Source organism: Petaurus breviceps, unplaced genomic scaffold (genome assembly GCF_028583685.1).
Source record: "Petaurus breviceps papuanus isolate PSGF00001 unplaced genomic scaffold, PetGlider_PUasm1.0 76, whole genome shotgun sequence".
Taxonomy (NCBI): Eukaryota; Metazoa; Chordata; class Mammalia; order Diprotodontia; family Petauridae; genus Petaurus; species Petaurus breviceps.
The window spans coordinates 59,041,988-59,050,704 of record NW_027186473.1 but is presented as its reverse complement, the minus strand read 5'-3'; positions in this window follow the sequence as shown (position 1 = coordinate 59,050,704).

Genomic DNA, 8,717 nt, shown 5'->3' with positions numbered 1-8,717 from the left:
GTCTTTTAAATTCATGTACTACCTTTGGGCAGCAGCAGTCTGATTTGACAGGAAATTCTTCCTGCTATGATGTGTGGATGAGGAAAAATATGGAGTAATATGATCCAGATGCTAGAGCTGCCATTCACTAGTAATGCAATGTGTTTTTCTACGTCCATGTCCAGATGGTGACCCCTCTTGCATTATTAATGGGTTCCAGGCACCAAGCCTTCTCCTTCACATGTACAGAAACAGATTTCCCATATTTCATGCTCTTATTTATGAGGTTGAACATTCCTACGTCTCATATGTGGCAGTTACTATTAAAAATGAGAAGTTTTAACTGCTCTGGAAATTGATAAAGAATTCTTTAAATTGCTATGAAATGTGTACTCGCTTTCACAATGGCTCTTCCGCTATAATTATGGAATCCATAATGCAGATTTCTGACCCTTCCCCTCTCATGCTGAAAAAAAAACAAAACAAAATGGGCTCTTTGGCATACATTTTAAAGATGGTTAAGAAATTAAGCCTTTGTAATCTTCATTAATGATCATGGTTGCTTGTTTCCAGTCTGTGATCTAGAAAACCTTCACTTTAAAAATAGCACGCTTGTGAACTAATATTTCCTGCTAGTCTTTCGTTAGACATCTACTAAGAAATTTAGACTATCAGAGAAATTGCCTACATTTATACAATTCCATAGGGAGAGAGCTAGGATGGGTGTGTATTTAATTGCCAATCAATACTTACAGCCTTGTTTATTTCCATAAATTTGAGGATGTTAAACAGTCTTACAAGTTTTGGTTCATGACATAAAATCCAAACTAAAGAGAGCAGAGTCTGGAAGTTGATGCATAGTTTCAAAATGAGAGTGTCCAAGATGAAAAAAAAATCCAATCCAATAACCATTTATTAAGCACCTAATTGTGTAAAGGCACTGTGGCTAGATGTTAGAAATACAAGGACAGGAAAAAAATCCCTGCCTTCAAGAAGCTTCCATTCCATGAAGGATCTTAACCTTTCTAGAGTTATAAAAGGTGTCACTTCCCCTCTCCAGACTTTGTTTTCTTCATCTGTAAAAAGAAGGGTAGGACAAGATGATATATCTTGAAGTATTCTTCCAGTTCAAATCCTATGATTCTCTGAATCAAATCTTACAAAGAAGGAAATAAAATGAGAATGATAAATAGATGGCAATAGTTATTTGATTACCTCTGTAGGACTAGTCAATCTGCCTCAATTTTTCTCCTGTAATACAAGGTGCATTTATTTAACAAGTGTAGCATGTGGCCATTTCTTTCTTACTGCAGTCCTTTGAGGAGCTATAATTTCACCCTTGTGGGCACCCCCCACATCAGCACAGATTGCAACTCTTCTACTAATGTAAACTATAATGGAAATATATTGATTATGTGAGGTTTCACACGGGAAACAGAGAGTTTTGTCATTCAATAAGCCTTTATTAAGGACCAGGTATTCATTCCAGGCGTTGTGTTAAGCACTGAGGATACAAAGAAGGACCAAAGACAGTCCCTGCTCTCAGGATGCTTACAGTCTAATGGGATAGTGTTGCTTGGTGAAATGCTTCTTCAATAAATGAAGAAACTCCCACTTGCATAGTGCTTCAAGGCTTACAGAGTACCTTACACATGGCCTATCAGATCCTCTTGTGACATGGACACTAACATGACATATAGGACAAAAATATCAATGTAATAGTTAATGAACTGTCAGGTGGATAACAGAAATGCTCTTAGAATTTTTTGAAAAGGACTGGCTAACAATGAGATCAATTGAGTAAGTATAAAAGCCATTCCTCCCTCCAAAGCACCTTCTACTTGATATCATTAATGTAGGTGGATGGCCCCTTCTGCCATATTTCATGTTTTCACCTTTGACAGGAGGAAGCATCACCTTCCTCAAAAGGAAAACAGTGGACATTTGTGGTCCCAGTTTAGAATTTTCCAGTTTATGTCCTCATTAGCTCTTCACCTCTATTCCTCCCCCTAAACAGGAAAGGAGAATTGAGATAGTTACTTAAATCATCCATGTAAAAGTAAACTAAACATCTTTATTTGAATTGTACAAACTAATTGAATAAAATGGATTTTTAATAATTTATGTCATTATTTATTGGTTTGAATTATCCCAATATTTACCTTGAGTTTTCCAACTGTGTGTGCTTGTGTGTATGATCTATGTGCTTAAAATATATTTTAAATGAATTTCTAAAATCAGCCTTAGAATAGCACATTTAAAGAAAGTTTCTCAAAAAGGATAGTAAGTAAACAGAGTTTAGATTACCTAGGATCTTGGAACACTTTAGATTCAGACCATTTAGGGATGACAAGGGAACAGAAGAGGGCTGGGATGTGTTCTTAGTAGGGATGTTGTAATGGAAATGCAAATTTAAAGATCTTCCCTGACCCTAGATCTGCTTGAGGTGTTTCTCTGTCTTGTAACTTCTGTCTGTATACTCTGAAGTTCGGGGTGCTGACCCTTTTCCCCCTAAACTAGGTAAACAATATATGTTTGATTGATTAAAGTAAGATTGTTAACCCATTGTGAGTTGCTTTCCTTTAGAAAAGCAGATCTAAGAACCTGTGTTGGCAGCCACCCTGGGGATGCTGGGGTGCTTGCGGCTACAGTTGTCCTTAGCAAGTATTGAAGAAGGGATGGCTAGGACATTGGCTTTTATTTAATGACTGAAGTCTGGCCAAATACTTTTTAGCTATTTACCCCAGAAACATACAATTAGAAGTCCTCTAAATAAGAACCAGAAATTGTCTCCACCACACACATTTTTTCCAAGTCAGACCTGATGATATCAGCACTCTCACATTCATCCAGGGCAAATGGTTATTCCCATCCTGATAAGCCACAAAGTTCCAAAAACTTTATTGCTGATATTATTTTGGTCTTCATATTTTGAATTTTTTTCAAAGTTGATTACAAGTGGGACCACTTAGACCAGTACCTGTCTCTAGATTCAAAGCACATCAAAACTCATCCCAGGTACTTATTTGGTCTGTCTTGAGATACTATCATACCATGTCCTTAGCCAGCCAGCAGAAAGTTAGTCATAGGTCTGGGTCCAAAGGGGTGGAACACAAAGGGACTAGTTGGTTAGGACAGGCATCAGAGAGAAGAACAAGAAGCAGCTAGGTTATATGGTAGATAAAGCACTGGAACCAGAAAAGACCCAAGTTCAAATCCAGTCCCAGATGCTTGCTAGCTATATGATTCTAAAGCAAGTCTACCTTAGGTTCCTCAACTGTAAAATGGATATAATAATACACCTACCTCTCAAGGTCATTGTGAGGATCCTTACCATTGTGTAGAAAGGAAAGGAAAGGAGTAAAAGATAGATAGATACATACATATATACATACATATGCATATAAATAAATATACACATATATATCACCCACTATGTGCCAGTCTCTGTTAAGCACTTTACAAATATCCTCCTTTTACAGTTGAAAAAAGAGGGGCAAAAGGGGTTAAGTGCCCATGGTCATACAGCTAGTAAGTATATGCAACAAGATTTAAACTTGGGTCTTTCTGACTTCAGACCCAATGCTCTATCCACCCAACTACAACTGGAGATTTGAGAAAACCCTTTTAGATTGTGTAATCTTAAAATTATTTTCATCTGAAATCTAAAAATAACTCAAATTTTATGGTGCTTTACATGCATTGTCTACTCAGTGCTCACAACAACCCTCTGAGATAGGTACTGTTATTATCCCCATTTTATAGACAAAGACACTGAGGCACAGAGAGGTTTGCCAGAAGCTCACAAAGCTAGTAAATTTTTGAGGTGGGATTAATACCCAGATCTTCCTAACCCCAAGTTCCATATGCTCCATGCTCCACGATGTTATTTCTTTCACACAGATTATGCGGCTTTCCCCCCTCTTGAATTATCTGACCTATCACCCCAGTTCTACCCAAAACTTTTTCTGGACATAAAAGCAGTCTAAAGTCTGATTCTGAATAGGTCACTTACTTACTCAAAAATTACTGAACTAAATTATTCCAGGGATGTTACCCTAGACCCTCAGTAGTGTAAAAAGATACTCCTTCTAGTTCTCTGATTGCTGGTGGCCCTGACACATATGGGGCTCATATCTCTGTATTTCACAGAAAAATTTTACTGGTGTCAGTTTCTGGCTATGTGGGGGATGTTCTCAATTACTACCAATAAATATCATTTTCAGAGAAGTCTTCCTAGGGAAGACAACACTGGTATCCATTATTCATTAGCCCTTTTCTCTTCATTTAAAAAAATGAAATCCTAGTTTAGATTTCTTTCCTGAGGGGGATTCTACTCTGCTTAGTTTTTCTTCCTTTCTTTAAGAAAAAAGTTTTATTGATGCTTTTTAAAAAGTGTTATCATGTCCTTATACTCAGCAGAATTCCTCTTTTAAAAAAAAAAGATACAATTAAACAAAATAAACTAACCATGTCTCTCAACATGTGCCTCGTTATACACCTATAATCTACCACTTCTCTACCAAGAAGTATTTTCTTTTATTTTACAAATGTTCGGGATGAATCCCATGATTATTTGCTCATCCAACATAGCTTTAATGATTACCTAGCAATAATGAAAATGGGTCCTTTCAAATAAATGTCTTCCCACAGAAGTCAAAACCTAGTATGTCCCCAGAGATCCAAGAAAAAGACTTAGGTGTACAAAAATATTTACAGCAGATCTTTTCATAGTGGCAAAAACAAAACCAAAATAAAATAGTTAAATAAATTATGGAATGAGAAATGGAATAAAATATTATTGTGCCATAAAAAATGTTGAAATGGACAGTTTCAGAGGAAACTGGGAAGACCTCTGAATTGATGCAGAGTGAAGTGGACAGAACCAGATCATTTTATATAATATTAAAAAGGAAAACGATTTTCAAAGACTATAGAAGTCTGATCAATGCAATGGCAAACCAAGATTTCAAGGGTCCAAAAATGAGCCTACTACCCACTCCTGACACAAAGGTGATGGACTTAAAATGCACACTGAGACAAACATTTTTGGATATGGCCAATAAGGGAATTTGGTTGGTTTGACTCTTGCATATTTATTATGAGGGTTTTACTTACTTTTTTATTATTGTTGTTCAGTTAAGAGCGCAATGAGAAAGAAAGAAAATAAGTTTTTTAAAAAAAGATGAGAGAGCCTATAGAGAACAGGAACCAAAACTGAAACCATTTTAAGAAATTTGAGAATGTTATTTGTATTTCTATTTTTAGCTGGGTTTTTTTTTCCTCCCAGGGACAAGTTAACAGGGTCATAAATATTCTCAAGTGCATCAAACCAAGGGTTAGGTCTCAGATTTCTTTTAGTTCTTTGGGAGGGGGAGAGAAGAGAATGTAAAAGGAGTTATGACAGTGAAAGACCAATAAACTCTCTCCTATTGAAATTGTCAAGTTTTTCTTAATTTTCTCCATTCCAATCAAACAGAGCTGCTAGCTCTTCCCTTTCCACAATATTTTATCTCCTATTTCCTCTCTTTGTCTAAAATTACTCCTTCCTTTATTCATTCTTAGAAGCCCTGGTTTCCTGCTGAGCATGGTTCAGATGCCACCTCCTATATGAATATGTTCTGTCTCCCACACCACCACCTTTGAGTTGCTAGCAATCTCATTCTTTCTTTCCTTCCCCTTCTTTCCCTCTCACTTTCCTTCCTTCTCTCTCTCTTCTGTCTCTCTGTCTCTGTCTCTCTCTCTGTCTCTCTCTCTCTCTGTCTCTCTCTGTCTTTCTCTGTCTCTCTCTCTCTGTCTCTCTCTCTCTCTGTCTCTCTGTCTCTCTCTCTCTGTGTCTCTCTCTCTGTCTCTCTCTCTCTGTGTCTCTCTCTCTGTCTCTCTCTCTCTCTGTCTCTCTGTCTCTCTCTCCCTCTCTCTGTCTCTCTCTCTGTCTCTCTGTCTCTGTCTCTGTGTCTCTCTCTGTCTCTCTGTCTCTCTGTCTCTCTGTCTCTCTGTCTCTCTGTCTCTCTCTCTCTCTCTCTCTCTCTCTCTCTCTCTCTCTCTGTGTCTGTATCTGTCTGTCTGTCTTGGGACTTCCCCCCCCCCCTTTGTATAGACTTTGCATTTACTTTCCTTTGCACATGTGCATACTAGGTGTTTAATATACTTTTGAAAGTTGAATGAAACCCATAGACCCTCCCCAAAATGCTAATTGCTTTCCATTGTTAACAGGAAAATAATCCTTAAAAAGAAAATGTTCTATGCCAGATTATTTAGAATCTCATTTGGAAATGAGATTGGACAATATGTAAAAACTACGTAACTGTTTCCACACTTTCTGATGTACGCTGGTGAACAGAGAGTAGACTTGTTAGGACAGAGATGATTTGAAGAGCTGCTATGTTCAGGAGAGGATTTATCCTTGATGTGTTTAGCTCCTGAGGATAGAATTAGGAGCAATGAGTGGAAGGTTCAAGGAAACCAATTTGGGTTTGATTTAGATTAGGAGGAGCTGTCCAACAGCAGAGTAGGGTTGCTATGGACTGGTCCCCAACCCCCTCTTCACCGCATCAGAGGTCTTAGAGCAGAAGCTGGATAGTCAATTATCAAGTATGTTGTACAGATGATTCTTTTTTGGTATTATTGTACTAGATGCCCCCTTCTCCCCCCTAACCCAAAATCCCTCCTCACTTTTAGATTCTACAATTCTACCAGGTAACTTAGTAGGTACTTAATAAAATCTTACTGAATTGAACTATATACTGAATTCTGTAAGAAGTACTTAAAACCAGTTACTTCTCTTTTTTCTACAATTTATTTCATTTTGACTTTATGGAATAAAACAAGCATTTCCATAACATAGTATAATAAAAATATGATTGCACATAAAACTGAAAATCTATTATGTATAACTTGCTATTCCTTTTAAATATATAATAAAATTATGATGTAAATTTCTTTTTTCCTTTTTTAATCTTCCCTTCCCATTCCCACCCTAGAGATGGCTACTATTAGACACAAATGGACACATAGAGATATAGATATATGTAATATTATTCTATACATACTTCTAGTTATTGGCTCTTTTTCTAGATGCAGAAAGCAGCTTTCATCACTGCTTTCTTGTAACTTCTTATAATCTCTGGAGAAGATTAATTTTCTCTCATCAATTTTAATGACTACAATCTTTTTAAAAATCAGATGATGCACAATAATGATTTTGCCTGTATATAATATAATGCTAATATACCATGTAATAAGCTTTCTGACATTTTTTCCCTGCTGATTATGGGTTGGTTAGAAGCAAGGTAGAGAAAGGAATAGTGAATATAAGGTGAGAGGGTCAAAGATATAGAGCTGAGAGGTCATCTAGTTCAACCTCCTCATTTTACAGAAAAGGAAACTGAGGACCAGAGAGTTCAGGGAATGATTTTCCATAAGTGGCATAGCTAGATTCAAACATAGATTCTCTGACTCTCTTACTAACCACTTCAGTTGTTTTCTAAAAAGTCATCACCAGTAGTGAAATGGGAATGCAAATTTGGAAGATCTTCCCTGCCCCTAGGCTAAAGTGCACCTGAAGCCTGGGGTGGGAGGCTTGTTTTTCAGTAGATACTTTTTGATTGGCCGGTGGGTCAATAAGGTTGTTACATTCTCTGAGCCAGGAGAAGGCTATATAAGCCCTGATGTGAGGCTTTGTTTTGGGGGCTCACTTTGAGAAGTGTTCTGTGCTTTGATCTGTATTCTGGGAAGCCGTTGTGCAGGGCCCCCCCGGCTTTGAAAAACCCAGATGCTGATTTGGTATGGATGTAATGGTTGGACAGTTTGGAAATCTGTCAACTTGATCTGTTTCTGTCTTGATAATTCTGCCTGTATACTTTGAAGTTCGGGGTGCTGACCTTTTTTCCCCTGAACGAGGTAAACGATATATGTTTGACTGATTAAAGTAAGCTTGTTAACCCATTTTGAGTTGCTTTCCTTTAACAAAGCAGATCCAAGAACCTGTGTGAGCAGCCACCCTAGGGACACCTGGTGGCTACTACACTACTTGCTGCTACAGTAGAGGAAAAAATAACTCATTTACTCCTCTAAGTTACAAGGGAAAAAATTCACTTTGGGGAAAAATACTTGAGCAAACGTGGTAATAAAGATGGAATCATTTTTGTAGTATGAATTTAATTTATCTTAAGTTCAGGAACTTTTCTGGGATTTTTCAGGAGTTCTAGTCTTAATTTATTAACTTTGTGACCTGAGGGGTGAGGAGGTCAGGGGGTAAGGAGGGGGTTGAGAGATATGATGGAAGGGGGGGGGATAATCTTTCTGTGTCTTTATTTAGCCAGCTGCATAATATTGCTAATGTATCAGCCTCTGTCTGCCTCCTTTGATCTTGTAAGGATATGTAAAAATAGTATTTTGAATATATTTTAGAATGTCTTTGGATGAATGAATGAATTTATAAATAAAAAGCACCAAGTGCTTACTATGTGTCAAGCATTGTGCTAAGCTCTGGAAATATAGGTACAAAAGTAAGGCAATCCCTGGCGTCAGGGAGCTCACATTCTGATGTTAAGAAACTATACATAGGTGGCAGCTAGGTGGTGCAGTGAATGGAGCACCAGCCCTGGAGTCAGGAGGACTCTTATCACAAAAACTAGCCATGTGACCTTGGGAAGTCACTTAACCCCAATTGCCCTCCAAAAAGAAAGCAAAAAAGAAAGAAAGAAAGAAAGAAAGAAAGAAAGAAAGAAAGAAAGAAA